We start from the raw sequence: 16,865 nt of genomic DNA on the forward strand, positions 1-16,865 counted from the left end.
ATGATGTTTAAATTGTATATTCAGTATTGCAAATATTTTTCAATTTAATAAAAGGTTTGCATCAAATGGCAAAGGCTGTGAAAAATCCTTTCCAGGCCAAAAAAGAACAAGTGAATAGCATCTGTGAATGTACTGGTTCATGTCAGAGTTTTAACATTATTCATGAGGTAATGTATTATATATTCATAGTTTCAAGTGTGTGAAAAATGAGCTAACTTGCTTTGTTGTCTGATATGTGTAAAAAGACATCAAGACGGAGCAGTTAATTGATCGCTTTTTGTTGGTCAAAGACTAGCGTGTGTTTCTCCTGGGTATAAATTCATAAACTGTTTGTTTCACCATAACATACAGGTAATCTATCCAATGAATTGTGACTTGCAATGAAAGGGAAAATTGAATCAAATTATATTTCACAAGTCCATTCTTTTATAGTTTGACATGTTGGTATTGTTATCAGAAAGTATATTTCAGTAACTGCTTTTGAACTGGAATCATGAAGCAACATTTGCCTCTTGACACATATAAATGAGCTTAGAAATGCATGACACCTATTCAGAGCTTTATATCAGGGAAATACTTCAAAAGACAAATTGGCTAGAGCTGCTGGTCTTGCACATGGCATGCTTTGTGCCTGTGTAAGTGTTTAGTCCTATCCTTTTGGATAGAGTCTGTCCTGAAATAACTAAACTTTTTTCTTATTATAAAATACTGAAAGTGAGCAGAGAGTGTTAAACGAAAACATTCATTCACGTGTAGGAAGTGTATTTTGGCTGTTTTCAGGTATATATGTTATAAGTTTAATAATCCTTAACTCAACATTTTCAGAAGTCTCTAATAACCCTGGTTTGGGGGGTAAATGTAAATTAAAAATTATGTGATTAAAATTTACATTGAAGTTACCTAGTCTTAACAAAAGGCATGTAAATCTCATATTGTAAAAAATGGAACTCTAGCAAGAGTCTGACTATACAGACAGGCCCGACAACTATATCAATATCAAAGGATGCTGCTACAAGCTGTTAGGTGTAACTGTTATATCCACCTGATCCTGTAACAATGCAAGCGTAGCTATACCTCTACAACTTCAGCTCTCCTTCATTCAGGGGCAAAGTAAGGGTGGTTTCCTTAACTTTTTCGCTGCAGGTTCATGCAGATGTAAAAATAAAATTGTAACAGCTGCTGTGTACTCCAGGGCAGCAGCAGCTCCCCTTCCCCTTTTAAAGCTACTAGAGCAGTGGTTTTGAAACGGTGTCATGTGGAATCCTGAGGTTCCATGATAGGTCACCAGGGGAAAGAGATTGGAACTAGTGGCCAGGTCAGCAGGCAGTGTGCTGCCATTGCCTGGCCGGGTCACCTGACTCTGCTTCAATTTCTAGGCTATGCCCTGGTTTTCACAGTGTGTTCTGTGGAGTCTTGGGTTTCCATGATAGGTCCTCAGAGGTCTCACAAAGAGATTGGGATTAATGTTGCAGTGGACTGGGAGGCAGTGCACCACCATTGCAGGGCCAAGTCACCTGGACTGTATGAGCTGCCGCAAAGCCACAGAGTCAGGGGTAGGGGTTCAACGGCAGCAGAAGTGATACGAAAGGATTCCAAAACTTTAAGACGTTTAAAAATCACTGGAATAGGGGAAGGGGTTTGGTGGCAGAAGAAGTGATACAAAAGAGTTCTGCGACTTTAGGAAGTTTAAAAACCATGGATCTAGAATATACATTTGTCTACACCCTGGCAAAAGATATTGGGGTAGGATTATTGTTCAGGTATACAGACATAGGGAAGCTCAGTCTCTTCCTCATTTGGTATAAAGTAGAAGGATTCTTCCCCTAGATCTTGATCAAGGGTTCCATCCAACGTGAAGAGCTAGGAAAAAATGGATCTATAGAAGTGAATGGCATTTACCAAGGAAGACTTCCTACTTGCCCTCGGTGCGCCCCAGTGCTTGACAACTCTGTTTTGTAGCTGTTCTCTGAAACTGTGCCCTTGGGCTGCTTGTCTTGCTCAGATGAGGAGGAGCCTGCTGTTGGATATGTGTACTACATCTCTGGGGTGTTATTTCTCTGTTTCCAGCGGATATATGTAGCATCTGGAAGCATGGTTTGTAAAAGTTTTGTATTCCCTCCCAAGGGCATGTAAGCATGACTGGCCAGATTTTCAAAGTTATTTAGGTGCATGGAGGGGTTTCCAAAGTACATAAGCTTCTTAGCTCCCTAACTGAATTATATCAATGGAATTTTGAAAATTAGGTGGATTTGCATTTTTAGGCACCTACATGTCTTCGTAAATCTTGCCCTAAATGACTTCTTCAGGGAAAAGTTTCTCCCTTAAGAAGTGAGAAGGCCAGACCTTAGAGCTGTGGAGATCCCTGGAAACAGGCATAGCCATATATCAAGTTTAGTTTTTTACCAAAAATATTTCAAAGGAAGTTAATTTACTTTTCTCTGTAGCTGTAATAATAATGTGATTGAAGAAAATATGTTGTGATGGATAAAATACATTTGATTATCACAGATATTAATGAATATAAATATAAATGACTTAGTAGTTTCTTTTTCTGTTGACCAGGTCTATATATTTTGTAAGGAAGAAAAGGAAACTGGCCTTGTTGAAAAACCATCTGGGACCTAGCCAATTTTTTTGTTTGTGTGCTTTCAAACTAGAAGTTTCCTTTATTATTTTCTGTGTGGAATGTAGAAGGCATAGAAATCTTTTTTTCATGCTTACATTTTTAAAGTAAAGCTTTTTGAATAGTTTGGGCTGATTAATCCAGCACTTCTGGGCTCTTTGTTTGGAATAAAAGCATTATGATGGTGGTTTTGTTTTAAAAAGTTGTTTTGTAGTATAAAAACAGTCAAGTTTTTATTTGAAGTTGCAGTAGTTTGGAAATATTAATGATTTTTATTTTAAAATTTTCGGAATTTGGTTAATTTATTGTAAATGTCTATAGCCAAACAAAAAAAAATGGGCCTTATTCTAAATTTGTTTTTATCAGCTTTGCACTGTCTCAGGCATCTGAAGCAAAGGAAAGCTGCTATAAAGGACTTCCCAAAGAGAAGGAAATCCTTGCATTTCACACAGTTCGTTTGTGGTTGGCTTTACACCATCCATGCCCCTACTACCATTTAGATAGTGGGGGCACTGAGGAAGAGATGAGAGATGTGCAGGAGCAAGAAAAACCTGGCCAAGATTTGGCAGTTTCATCTGCAACTGGTCCTAATGGGATCATTGCAGTAGCTCCCAAGGCAACTTTAAATGTTGCTAGTCTGGTATGGGAAAATGCCCTCAAAAGCCATCTTCCACCTCCTCAACTCTAGTCAGCTGCACTAAGATTTAACTCAATACATCTAGCAGCAGTCAGCTCTATATTTAGATTAATTAATAATTTTCATTGTAGTTCAGAAATTCATAAAATTTATTGTGAAAAGCCGTATCACAGGAGCACTTTCAAATGTAATACCTGGATAGACTTGAGGCCAAGAAAATACTTTTTTTGCTATCTTTGTGTAAAGTCACTTTGAGTTGTATGTATTGAAAAGGTATATTTTGTGTTTCACTCAGGACCGTTTCTGGGTTGTTGCCAGAGACTCCCAAGATTGCATTAGCAGCCCACCTGCACTCTATTCTAGCAGTCTACCTGCAGAATAGTACTTCCTTGGGAGGCACAGACAGAATGCATTATCCTTCTGTTCTTTTTTTTCCTCCACTCCCCCCATCAAAATAGCCTGTGAGCTAGAGAAACAACGAGCTCTAGATTCAGTGTTTCTGTTGTCTTATGCAAGTTATGGCCCTAATTCAGCAAATTACTTAAGCACAGGCCTAATTTCAAGTATGTGAATAGTCCTGTTTAAAGCTAGGCACATTCTTAAATATCATACTGAACCCAAGCTTCTGTGCCCATTACCAGCGTTGTTTTCAAGTGGAGACTCCCAGTCCTGTATTTTTCAGTAGACGTTGATTCTGTGGGAAAAAAAATAGTATATAATTCTCTAATTAACAACTGAATCTCAATGCATATACACAAGGAGGTAGAAATCTGGTTTTGCAGGCATGTTTATACAACACTAAGGGCAAGAATTAGGAATGCATTACATTTTTGGCCCTTAAGACATGGTGATTATGTCCCTAAAAAAGGCTTGAGGTTTAGTTTTTCTGGGATGCCAAGCAGCTTGAAAGAAAACTGACAGTTTTATGGCACAATTGGCTTTATACTGATTAAATGGTAATGCTGTTTTCTACAAGTTTATAAATGGCCCCAGGATGAATACAAGGCTGTAATTCATTCACAGGTGCCTCTGCTGTTGACATCATAAACTGTGAGAACACAGCTTGATCAGCTTCTAAGTGTTCAAATAGCACCCAAAATGAACTCAGCCTTATGTTGCAACTCAAGCCATGATCAAATATTTCTAAGTTCTATTTTCCACGTTTGAAGTATTTTCTAATTTTTGAAGTTGTTATGTATAAGCCATTTTAATGAAGGGAGTTCAATGCAATTGAAACTCAGTATTGAATTTTGAACTCAGTAGGCCAACACTACCACACCAACAAAATTTTATTGAAGTCAAAATAAGAGGGAAAGAAATCTAATTCAAAAAAGGAAATGTTAGATATATTTTATATATTTCAGACTCAGTGAAATCTGTGAAGGCATAGACATTTTATTTAACTTTTATGTTTGAAACAAAATTTTACAAATGGGGACTTTTAGAGGCATATGTTTTAAAGGGACTATTATAAGAATGGCTAGTACATTGTTTACATATAAATATATGCTACTTGCCTGATTTAAATTATTAGTGAGGTTTATAACCATGCTATTGCACGTCAAGAAATTGATATAAACAGTATTCCAACTTGAACAGCTGAAAACATTCAGTCTCTGAACACATACAACTTGATCAGATAATTGAAAAAGTTCAGTTTTACTTCTTTTTTGCTTTTCAGTATTCACATCCCTCACAGATCAGACTGTCTGTGACTAATTCTTCTTCAGGGAGAGGGTATATGGAAGCATATCTCCCTTGGCATGCACTAGTATTCTCTGTCTTAGTTTTCCCTTCAGAAAGTACTGTGTTCTTTTGGTGGTAAACGCTACAAGATGGTGGGTAGAAGGTATAGCCATATACCTTTTCTCCTTCCTTCATTGGCCAACTGTGTAACATTATAGTAAAACAAAGTATGTGGCAGGAGGTGTTGGGAAGAATCATGCAGTGCCTATAATAAAATACATTTCAGTTCCTAATAGTGAGAAAAAATAAAGTGTATGGTTATTTTTAATGCCAAATCAACCTGGTAGCTTTCTCAAAATGGCATTATTACCAATTCTTTTTTCTTTTGTCCTAAATGTTTAGTTTTTAAGTGGCCCCAATCACTGTAGCATCTGAGTTGTTAATTTGGAGATTACTGAAAAAAAATCAAATTAGAAACTGGAGCTTAATGGCTCATGGAAGGGTGGGATTTGTGATACTTTAAAAGACTGAACTATTGTAGGAAGTGCTTTATGCCAACCAGCCATTAATGACTAATACCTACTGCTTCTTTATTTCACTTTTAATCTTCAAAAATAAACCAGAGCTGTGGCTTAAATCCCTATGCAAATTTGAAGCAAGAAAAAGTCTTGAGTTGAAATTTACAGTACTTAAAAAACCTGGGAACAATAATTTTCTATACAAAGTGGTCTTCCTGCCCAAAGTACTTAGGGCATTGTACAGCAATTCATGCTATTGATAATAACAACATGAAAATAATAAAAATGAATGTGATAAAACTACATAATCTCTATGATGAATACAATTTGTTTGAAGTTACAAAACTTTATATCCATTTGAAGGCAATATGACAATCTAAAAGGAGGCTTGCTAGGAAAGCAAAGGGAAACACCAAATTTACTGGGTCATGTAAGGTGAAGTCAGTGTGAGAACCTTTAAGAACTGTTATCTGAGCAAATTAGAAAGCTATCCATTTAGACAGTTGTATTCCAAATACACATGTTTTATGTATCTGTTTTCATCTTGTATGAAAAATCTGTAAGTTTTATAATAAATATATTTCAGTAAGTAATATGAAGGGCACTTCCTATGTCCTAATTGATGGTAATCTAGCAGTCAAATAAGGGTTGAAAGATGTTCCCTGGAGATTGTATAAAATTTTGTATACAGTAGATCCTTTGTCGTAGTTTAAAGAATTGTATTTCAACATGGGTTACCAGTGTAGTTCCTAATATGGTTTGACTATCCAAAGAGTTGTAGATTTCAATTGAAATTATTTCATCCTATAGTAGTTTTGTGAGATTTTTTGTGAAGTTTTCTCCTTCTAGACTCAGTGCAACTCTTCACTTTATTATATTACATAGTGTATTGTATTTTGTTCTTCTTTCCAAAATTCAGTAAAGTTTTTGGAAAACCCATGGTTGGGCACTGCTTAGATTCCTTCAACCCAACTTGTTTGCATCAAAACTAAAAGATTTCAATAGGCTGTTTCTGGTGGATTTCTTAAACTCTCTCAATTGAACAATTAAAAATGCATATTTAAACCACAAGTGGACCTCATTTTTCAAAGTTTCAAAAGTTTGTAGTGAATATTTCCAAAATTGCCTCCACAACGTTTCAAAGAGTACTCAAAGGGAATAGTCCTCGGTAGAGGTAAAACATTTGGAGTTTCTCGGATAAGTAAAGTAAAAATGTATTTAACTGTGGAAATATCATTTCTCAAACTTTCCCAAAATATTATCCTCTGACAGCAAACCACAACTAAGATATTTCAAGTAAAAGTGTTTTTCTAGGAGATGGGTATACGGTATCAAAACTGAACTAGTTTCAAGCTCAAGGCTATTTGACAGCAGATAGCCAAAACCTACAGTAATGCCATGATGGGGGAGGGGAAAGTGTTTTGCTTGGAAAAATTTCTTCAGTTGGTACAAACCTTTGCCTAATTTCTGTATGTACTAATGGAGTGCACACACTTCACAGTGGTTGAAATTCTCTTCTATGCAGGTTATCTTGCCTTATAAATACATGCAATTTTCTTCTCTTTACAAAAGTGAATGTGAATCTACCAGACAAGCTTTCTTTGCTCATTTCTTCCTTCACACATCCATTGTTTTTCCATTAGTTAAGTTGTTCACTGCCACCTCTGTCCCTGACTGTGCCTGACTTCCCAAGCTGCCCAGCTGGATCAGCACAGGAGAAGCTCTGTAACTCCACATGCACCCAGGTCATTTTGGGACAGCAGAGATAAGAGCAGAGTGGGTGGAGGAAAAGTGGAATAGGAGGGGAGGAGATGTGCAATTGAGCATGGAGGGGAATCAGGTGGTGGAATTACTTGCCTTAGGGCCTTTAAAAAAAAAAGTCCCCAACTGCTGTGCTTGTGGTGAGGTTTTCCCATCCTAGTGGATATCTGGAAACGGGAACAGAGGTATAGCAGTCCCTGCAGCACCATTTGCTGTTCCTGCACCTCCCTTTAAAAAATCCTGGGTTTGCCCGTGTCATGAATATTGCACTCTATTTGGAAAACTCTTTGGAAACCTCCAAGAGCACTTCTTGAGTCTTTCTTATCTTTGTTGGCTTTTGAACATTTTGCCAGGATTCATAGATTGCAAGGCTGGAAGGGACCTTGGAGGATCATCGGGTACAGCCCCCTGCACAAGGCAGGAAAGACAACTGGGGTCAGGTGACTCCAGCAAGGCAACCGTCCAGTCTCTTGAAGATTTACAGTGTAGGCTATTGCATCACCTCTGAAGGGAGCTTATTCCACAGTCTAGACACCCTGGCTGTAAAGAAGTTTTTCCTAATGCTGAGCATGAAATGGTCTTCCAGGAGTTTATGGCCATTACTCCTGGTTATATCCCCAAGGGCACCCTGGTGAACAGTTGTTCACAGAGCCCTTTACGTACACCCCGATGTAGCGGTAAGCCGCTATCAAGTCCACTCTCAGCCTTCTCTTTTTCAGGATGAAGAGTCCAACGTCCCTCAGCCTTTCCTCGTATGGAATCTACTGAACTTTCAAAGCTCAAATTGCTAGCAGTGCTACTTAGCAAACTATTGATTCTGCCACCATTATATAGAATAATAATCCTTCTGGAAAGATGGGGGAGCACTGATACATTCTATTCTAAAATTATGCTTGTGGATAAAATAATCTTTTATGGCAAAACTATCTGAATTTTGTCTTGATGCAAGATACTGAATCTAGATGTATCTGTGTGAAACTAATAGTCACAAACACTGTCCTTTACTACTTATCTATTAGAGACAATGGCATGTGTCAAACTATTTGAAAAAAATACTTTATGTCAGAATAAAGGTTATTCAGAAATAGTATACAGTAATTTGGGGAGGAAACAAATCATTTGGCTTCTACAAAGTGCTTTTCATATCTTTAGTAATGTTTTGAGGGCCTGTTGGTTCTACCCATCTGTTAATAAACTGAAACTATAATAAAAACAGGGGTTGAATGGGACCTTAAGAGTCACCTGGTCCAACTCCTGTATAAATGCAGCTACACTAAATCTTTCATGAACAAAGTTCATCCCACCTCCAAGGAGGTTCTACAGCTTTCCTGGGCAGTCTATTCCTTTCCTTTATTGTTCTAACAATAAGGAAGTTTTCTTTGAGAAGTAGTAGTTGAAAATTAGTTTAATTTAAACCTTGGACCAAAAGTGCATCAAGCATCTTAGTATGGTATAGTGCAATAATTATATTCTTGCATTTCTGGGAATAAATAAATTTCCACAGATGATTTAAAGTTCATAAAAGAAGAGTTTTGTTAAGACTTCACTCACTGTTTTCTTAAATGCAATGTATGCAGTTGTCTGTATAATACATTACAGACACACCTTGCATGTATGTATTTTATTGAAACTAAGTACAATTTTGTTATATCTAAGGATCTCTTGACTTTAAAATATTCATAAACAGCAGGCATAATGGAATAAAAATGCAAAAAATAAATACAATACGAGGAGGTTGCATTTTAGCAGGGTTTCTTTCACTCTTCTTCAACAATCTGACAGTATATAATTTGTTGCTATTTCTGTTGGTGTTTAGTCATATTTTTTAGTTTAAAAATAAAGCAGGAAAGGCAAGTAGACAGAGCTACTTCCCAGCAGGTAAAAAAATATGAAGCTATAGACCCTTAAATATACTACTAAACTAATTATGATATTGTATTTAATTTTGTCACTAGCTCACAATATCAGCAGTTCCCACTCTTGTTTGGTTTGAACCTAGGTTGAAGTATGGATAGTCCTGTACGTCTTGCATCATGACCTAACTACAGTGGCCACATCTTCATTCTCTCCATTTATATCTCCATTCTTGTCTCTTGTCTCTCTCTAGGTTTGCTTTGGTCTTATACATTTTGCTCTGTTTCTTTTCCTTTCTGTTGCCTTCAAATGTTCTGGAAACTACAAGTTACGTTTTTGGGGGTAATCCATTGTTAGCTTTGTTAGGTTGCTTTAGCATAACATTTGAGCTACATTTTTTTAGAATAGAGACACAAAGTTTAGACTTGCTAATTACTTCTTTAACATGTAACTGAGGGTAAACACAGACGTTGCCTGATGTTGCATTTGTGCTACAAAAAAATGTTTAATCATTGTACAAACGATGTGCAGATAGACATGCCTACCCTTTGTCACACTACATCAGCAGCTGCAAGAAATGGTAGGGTTAAATAGTCATGCTTTGTTGTGGCAGATGTGTATTTGTTCTGTCATGGGAAATCTTCCTGAGTGCATCCCAGATCTGCCTGCACTCTACTGCCATCCCAGGCCAGTGCTCCAGGGATTTGAGAGGCCCAATATGGTGCACATTGGTAATTCCTGAGCAGGTTTGTGCCCCTCAAACTCCAGAAGCATCTGCTCAGCTTCCCTCACTTACCAAGATGTGCCTTGGGGAAGGGAATCTCAGTAAGCAGAAAAGGTTAGGGCTTCCCACTTACAGAGGCTCACCTTGGAATCTCCAGGGATGCATTTCCATAACTGGGGAAAGCGAGCTTTACAAAGCATGTTTACAACATGTTCAAGGGAAAATACTTACTTTTGTTTCATTGGAGGATCAGTTACAAGTTACTATAGCTCTTAGCATCTATAACTTGTATATATACATCTGCACAACTCAACGGGGTTCTCTGGCATTGTTTGACTTTAGCTCCCTGAAGGTCAGCTGGTACCTTTTGGTTATATATGATATAGATGAACGCATTTTGATGACCAGTAAGTATATCAGAAACTGGCTTCATAAATATACCTCTGCCCTAGTCACCAGTGCAACTCTACCTCTCTGTTCTGCAACTATGGCCTATGTGCCAATTTTACTGTTAGCAGTTATGAGGTTATGCAGTTTATTAATCATGATGGCTAAACTAGCTACAATGAATGAAGGGATATATGTGTATAAAATAGAGATTTTCATTTTTTTTTTACCTTTTAATGTGCCTCTTCTGTCAGATATCTACTCTATATATTCAGTGCATAATCTTAGCTTATACAGAGATCATCAGCAGGGATTCTGGTTTTCTCTGTTTAAAAATCACACATTCTCTAATTTAAAAACAAAATCAAACATTCTCTGATTAAAACTCCCCAAATCCATCACTCCCCACCTACAACCCCCTGGCCCTGCTAGTGCCCCTCACTCCCCACTGGCAGACTCCCACCCTGCCAGTGCCCCTCACTTCCCACCTACAGCCTACCCCCAGCCCTGCTGGTGTCTCCCACTCCCTACCCTCAGCCCCCCATCTCCCCAGCCCTGCTGGAGGGGACCCCCAGCTACCAGGGCTATGGGGCCAGAGATCTGGGTCTGTAGCCCCCCTGCAGCAGCACCCAAACCCCAGGTGCCACCTGTGGGAGGCAACAGCTGCTGCTGGTCTCTCCAAGAGCAAGTTTGCTGGTCTCTCAGAGCCCGTCTCCCCCTCCCCTGTAGGCAGCACAGCTGCAGCAGAGACTTTGGCAGGGGTGGGCTGCCCACTGAGGGCTTGGGGCTCCCCGCCCTTCTTCCCTTCCCTGGGGCCTCTGGCCCAGGGGACAAGACCCAGCACAGCAGGGCAGAATGGAGTGCAGAAGCTTGAGGCCACCACCACAAGCCTCATGTCACCATGGCAAGGTGCTGCTTGCCTGCCCAGCAGCAGCCAGTGTCGTGGTGCGCAGTTGTGCTTCCCACTGCTGCTGGGTGGGCAGAGGGCACTTCGCTATGGTATCACTTGTTTCGCAACAGTGGCACTGAGCTTCCCTGCCCAGCTCTGTCCTGCTGGTCTGGGTCTTACCCGATGCGCTTCACAGGCCAGAGTCGAGTCCACAGTGGGCAGCCCACCTCTGCCTGGTGCACAACTCTGGTGGGCATGTGTCCCCCATGTTTCCCCAGAAGTGTGTGCAGCAGTGAAGAGCCCACCCTCCAGATGCACTGCTTGCAGCTCTGTCCTGCTCCCCACCCAGGCCCTAAGGCTGCACATTCAGGCCCTGGGTCCCAAGCATCATACAGCGTGGGCAGTAGCCCCAGCCCTGCCCAATGCCCTTCCTCCCTCAGTTCCCTTCCCCCCCCCCCCCCCGGGCCCCCCCCCCTCCTGCCTGCCCAGCCACTGGGGGTATACATATTAAAAAAGGTACGTGCATACATGCACATGGCACCCCCTGCCTAACCACCCTTCTTCAGCTCCTGCCAGGCCCTTGCAGGCTGGAACTCTGCCAGCCTGGGAGGAGAAACCTACCACTTCCTGCAGTTTTTTGTGGTGAATGTAAAATCTGGATCCCTGATCATCAGTGTTAGTTCACTGACATGATTTCAGTTCCCTTGTATTCTTCCTGGCTAGGGACAGGCATTATACATAAACTGGTTTAAGTGATCAGAAACCAGACTCCACAGGCATCCCAGCATGCTCTCTGGTCTGGGCAGGGCTCTCTGCTCCACAGCAGGACTGGCCTCTCCCCTCTGCTTTCTGGCTAAAACTCTGGTAAAGACTTGCAGGCATAGCAGCATCTGCTGGCTTCCCTGTGTGCTGCCCCCTCCTCCCCACCACTTGCTGCTTAAGCAGAGATCCCTTCTTCCTCTCTCCCACAGCACAGACTGTAGTCAGCATGTGGTATGCTAGCTAATGCTGTGTAAGGCAGATAGGACAGTGTTCGCTTAGGACTTTTTAGAGGTAATCAACAGCTCAGATGGTAATGTCCCTGCATTCCTTTCTTTGGAAAAAAGCTGTTTAAGAAGAGCTTATAATGAGCAAGTCTTTGTTTTGTTTTAAAGGGAGGGGACCCTCCCTAATCACAGTGTCCTTCCAGGGCCTGGCCACACCTCTCTCAGCTCAGCTCAGCTCTGTGGAAGGGAAGGGAGAGCTTCTCTAGCACCCCCCCAGCTTCTAGCCTGAGCCACTGCAGGCATGTGCCTGCATTTCTGCCATGTCTGTACAGTTATAAAGTGATTTAGCTTAGCCTGGTAAAACTAACCTGCAAAGATTGAACCAATTCAACCTCAGGCATTTTGAAGGTCTATCCCTAGACCCTAAGTCTAAATAATATTCTTTTCCACTAATAGGTTATCCTACCTCGTGTACACTGTATTAATGCATACCCTCTTTTGAGGGCATGCATTTTAAAAAAAATTACTACCATCTCACTCTCATGTAACTTTTTCTGTTCCATCATTTCCAAAAATAAATGAAGTGTTGTAGGATAGTATTGTGGGGTAGAGGAAACTTAGCCTGCACAGATTATAAAACTGAAAGAACTTCTGATAATCTCATCTGATCTTTTGCATAATGTAGACTATTGTATTTTCCAAATTAATTCTTCTTTGAACTAGAGCATATAATTATGAAATCTATCTTGATGTAAAAACTTGCAGTAATGGTGAACCGGCAACAACTCATGGAAAATTATTCCAGTGCCCTCGGTGAAAGAAAAATGCCCTTATTTGTAGTGGTTTGGGTTTTTTTTTTCTTGTTCAGTTTCAACTTCCAGTTCTTGGATCACGTTTCACCTTTGTCTGCTAGACTGAAGAAACTTCCATTACCAAACTTCTGTTTCCTCATGAAGGTATTTATAGGCTGTGATTAAGTTGCCCCTTAACCTTCTCTTTGATAAACTAAATAGATTGAGCTCCTCAAGTCTTCACTGAAAAGCCTGTTTTCCACTCCTGCAATCATTTTTGTGGTCCTTCTTTGAACTGTCTCCAGTTTTTCAGCACGATTCTTGAATTTCGGCTACAGTCTGACAGTAGTACTTGTGCCAGCACCAAATAGAGAGGCAATATAACCTTTCCGCTTCTCCTGTATATTCCCATGTTTATATATTTAACGATCATATTAATCCTTTTGGCTACAGTGTTGCACTGGGAGCTCATGCACATCTAATTATCCACTAGGACCCCATAGTATTTTGCAGAGTTCCTTTTTCCCAAGATAATCGTTAAGTATGGCTGTTTCTTTTACTTCCTACATACATGATTTTACATTTGGTGGTACTGAAACACACATTGTTTGCTTGTGCTCAGTTTACCAAGCAATCGGGATCACCCTGATCTCTAGTATTCATTATTTTACACTTCATCAGTCTGCCTAATCTGGAAATTTGATCAGGAATGATTTTATGTTTTCTTCCACAGAGTTGGTAAAATTTGGAAAATAGCACAAAGCCAATAGCTGCTTCCCATAGGAGTTCATGCTTACTTAATGATGGTTCCCTTTACGAATAAATTTTGAGACCTGTCAGTTAGCTAGGATTTTTTATGTAGTTATGATGTATCATATTGATTCTATAACATTCTGATTTCTTAATCAAAATGTTGTCAAATGCCTTACAGAAGTCATTGCAGGTGGTTTACATCAATGCTATTACCTTTATCAACTAAACATAATTTTCTCCGAAGAGATTTAAAACTGGTTTGACAAGCTTATTATCCATAAACTCATATTGATTGACACTAATTATATTTCCCTTTCTAATTCTTTATTAATCAAAGTCCCTCTTCAGCTCTTCCATTATTTTTCCTGAGATCAGTATCAGGCTGAAGGATTATAATTACTCAAATCATCCCGTTTACCCTTTTTAAATATTAGTACAACATTAGGTTTCTTCAGGTCTCCTGGAACTTCCCCTGTTTACAAAGATTTATTGAAAACGAAGCTTAATAGTTCAGAAAACTCCTTGGTCATGTCTACTAAAATTCTTGAATGCAAGTTTGCTGGTCTCATTGGCTGCATCCAGACAAGTGCAGACATTTGTTTCCCCAGGGAGAGGTAGCAGCGGCACACCTTGTGCCACTGCTATTTGTCCCCAGGGAACTCACGAGCCACTCATGCTCTGGCACGTGGCAGCTTTCCTCAGGTGGGGTAGGGGAAGCTGGGCCAGCAACTGTGCTGGCCCTAGCAGTCTTACATGAGGTCCTGGAGACCTTGGGGAGCTGCACCTTTTGTGCTTCTGCAGCTGGGAGCCTAGGTGACAGCCAGAGCGTGGCTCCGGCCAGCTAGGCTCTGGTTTTGGGCAGTGCACGCTACTACTACAGTGCTGCCCTTCTTTTTATTTTGGTGTGAGATCCCAGGGTCAAACACTCTCCCACTCCCCACCACAAACACTGCAAGGCAGCAGTGCAGGGCATGCCTACATGTGCAATGTGTGGCGCTGTAGACAAGTCTGCAGCGCTACATACTGCATGTCCACGCTTGTCTGGACACGGCCATTGATTTTTAAATAGTCCTAGACTGAATAACTGCTGTTTAACATTCTTCCTAGTTATTGTTGGAATGAGAAATATTTTATCATCATCATATGGTATGAATACATCATCTGGCTTTTTCCCAAATACAGAACAGAAATATTTATTGAACACTTATGTCTCTTTCTATGTTAGTGGCAGTTCAACTATTTCTTTTTAGTAATGGGTCTATTCTATTATTAGGGTTCTTTTTGTTCCCAGTGTATTTTGAAAACCTGGTTTTTATTGTCATTAATTTTGGTTGTCATTGTTATCTTGTGTCCATTTCCTTTCAATTTATATATAGTTGCTTTCACTTCTCTAGTAAGCTAGATCAGTTCTTTAAGCAGTGAAGCCGTTTTGTTTAATTTGTCTTTTGGGCAGCGAATAAAATGTTCTTAATTAGTTTTCAGCTATCATACATATTCTTCTGTTTAAATTATTTTTTCCAGGTGGTTAATATCATGATTTGTTTTTAGTTTTGTGAAATGGGTCCTGTTAAAGCACAAAGTGTGTATGTCTGTACCACTGCTTTTGGATTTTGCTTTGTTTGCACATAATAAAAGCAGTCATGTCATGATCACTTGTACCTAAGTAACCACTAATTTTAATTCTGTCATCAATACCTCTTAATCAGTCAATATGTGGTCTAATTTAGAGTTCCCCTATGTTAGATACCACACATCTAAAGTTAGGAAATTGACACCTGTATATTTAAAAATTCTAAGGATACTTTAATGCAGGACTGTCCAACTTGAAAATGGGTGGGGGTCACAAGTCACAGGACCTGCACCAGTGGGGGTGTGCACACTACTCTGTCAGTAGAAGCGGGAGCCATGGGCCCCCCAGGCTGCCCGACCCGTGTGCATATGGGCAGGTTGGTGCTCCCCACCCCCACTGCACCACATGCAAGCCAGCATCCTCCATCCCACTACACTGCACGCACAGACAGACATTCCCTAACATGATGCAGCACCCTGCCTTACATTCAGCTGAAATGCGGGCTCCCCCCATGGTACCACACTGCATGGGCACTCCAAGCTTACCATGGTATCACAAACTATGTGTGCTGTATCGTGCTTCTCCACTGGCTGAGGTGGGGGAAATGCAGCAGAAGCTGGAGGAGGAAAAGGCATCCTCAAGATTCCTGGGTGCAGCAGTAGGGCATTGGTGCCCAGGTGGGAACCCAGAGGTTGCGTGTTAACCTGTCACAGGCTGCATGTTAACCTGCATGCAGTCTGCAGGCTGCCAGTTGAACAGCCCTGTTTTGTACGGGCAGCATAAAATCTCCAGCAAATGTCACCCATGTTGTAGCACCTCATGATAACAGTTCTTTATCCTTTCATTAGCCATAGGTGCTTAAGGTTCTGGCCTTTTGTTCTTTTGTGCTTTTTGTGGCTTATATCAGATATCAACTAGTATCCCTTCTTGTGGTTTACCTCCTGGATAGATTCAACCAGGTAAGGACATGATTAACACATTCCTCCATGTCCCCATTTTGGTTTTCCATAAATAGGCTATAACCATTGATTTTTACCATTCCAATCACGCAGAAGTTTCCAGTACACAGGGACTTAATTGCAGCTGCTTTCCTCTTCCTGTGTCTATGTTTGGAATAAAGCCAGTAAGAAGACTCATGGACATGAGGGAGGAAATCGGTGCCCATGGAAAGGCAAGGATTCTACCCAGAATCTAAGAACTGACTTGACCTCCAGACTGGTGGAGATTTTGTTTGTTACTCAACATTTCTTCTGCTACTATATTCATTTATACTTCTATAGATCCTGTCCTGCTAAAAAGACATTGTTGTCTCTTGCCCTGTTTTACTTTTCTCCAGTCATCTCACCAGATTATAAGTGGTTTTCAATATTCACAGAAAATAGTAATTTTCTTTAAAAAAAAATTATCACAATTATTATGCATTTGTGTGGGGAATAGGATGCATAAAATATGATCCTTAGAAACATTGGTTAGAATTTTCAAAAGCATGGCATTTTTTGCTAGCAACTAACAGTTGCTAGAAACTAACAGTTCAGTTTTGGTCCATTTCCAGTGCTTAAGTGGAATTTAAACATGATTTTTAAATATGGGTCACATAATGGAGAGACGTGGACAGGCTGAGTGGATGTGCTCTTCAGGGAAGCAACTTTCCTGCATGTATGTGTTACAACTCCTAGCACAACAAAG

General features: G+C 40.2%; 1 protein-coding gene across 9 annotated transcripts in view; it reads left to right on the plus strand.

Annotated features, from left to right (window-relative positions):
• Window positions 1-16,865, plus strand: part of NR3C2 (nuclear receptor subfamily 3 group C member 2) — a 321,566-nt gene that overhangs the window by 97,796 nt on the left and 206,905 nt on the right. The window lies entirely within an intron of this gene.

Source organism: Alligator sinensis, unplaced genomic scaffold (genome assembly GCF_000455745.1).
Source record: "Alligator sinensis unplaced genomic scaffold, ASM45574v1 scaffold169_2, whole genome shotgun sequence".
NCBI classification, from domain to species: domain Eukaryota; kingdom Metazoa; phylum Chordata; order Crocodylia; family Alligatoridae; genus Alligator; species Alligator sinensis.